This window comes from Lupinus angustifolius, unplaced genomic scaffold (genome assembly GCF_001865875.1).
Source record: "Lupinus angustifolius cultivar Tanjil unplaced genomic scaffold, LupAngTanjil_v1.0 Scaffold_405, whole genome shotgun sequence".
NCBI classification, from domain to species: domain Eukaryota; kingdom Viridiplantae; phylum Streptophyta; class Magnoliopsida; order Fabales; family Fabaceae; genus Lupinus; species Lupinus angustifolius.
The window spans coordinates 93926-94219 of record NW_017727814.1 but is presented as its reverse complement, the minus strand read 5'-3'; positions in this window follow the sequence as shown (position 1 = coordinate 94219).

Sequence of the window (294 nt, the reverse complement as noted above, 5' to 3'; positions counted from 1 at the left end):
CTTTTCCAGTTTAAGACCAAAGTCCTTAGTTGCTGCTTCATCCAAAGGATTTGAGCGTAACACACACCGGCGGCAATGTATTCCGCTTCGGCGTGGACAAAGCAACACAAGCTTGCTTTTTACTGTGCCATGCAACTAATGAACTGCCCAACAAGTGACAAGTACCACTAGTGCTTTTCCGATCCAATTTGCATCCGGCGAAATCGGAGTCGGAATATCCCACCAAGGATAGTGAGACATCCCGAGGATACTATAATCCCATGTTAGTTGTTCCTTTTAAATATCTCATGATTC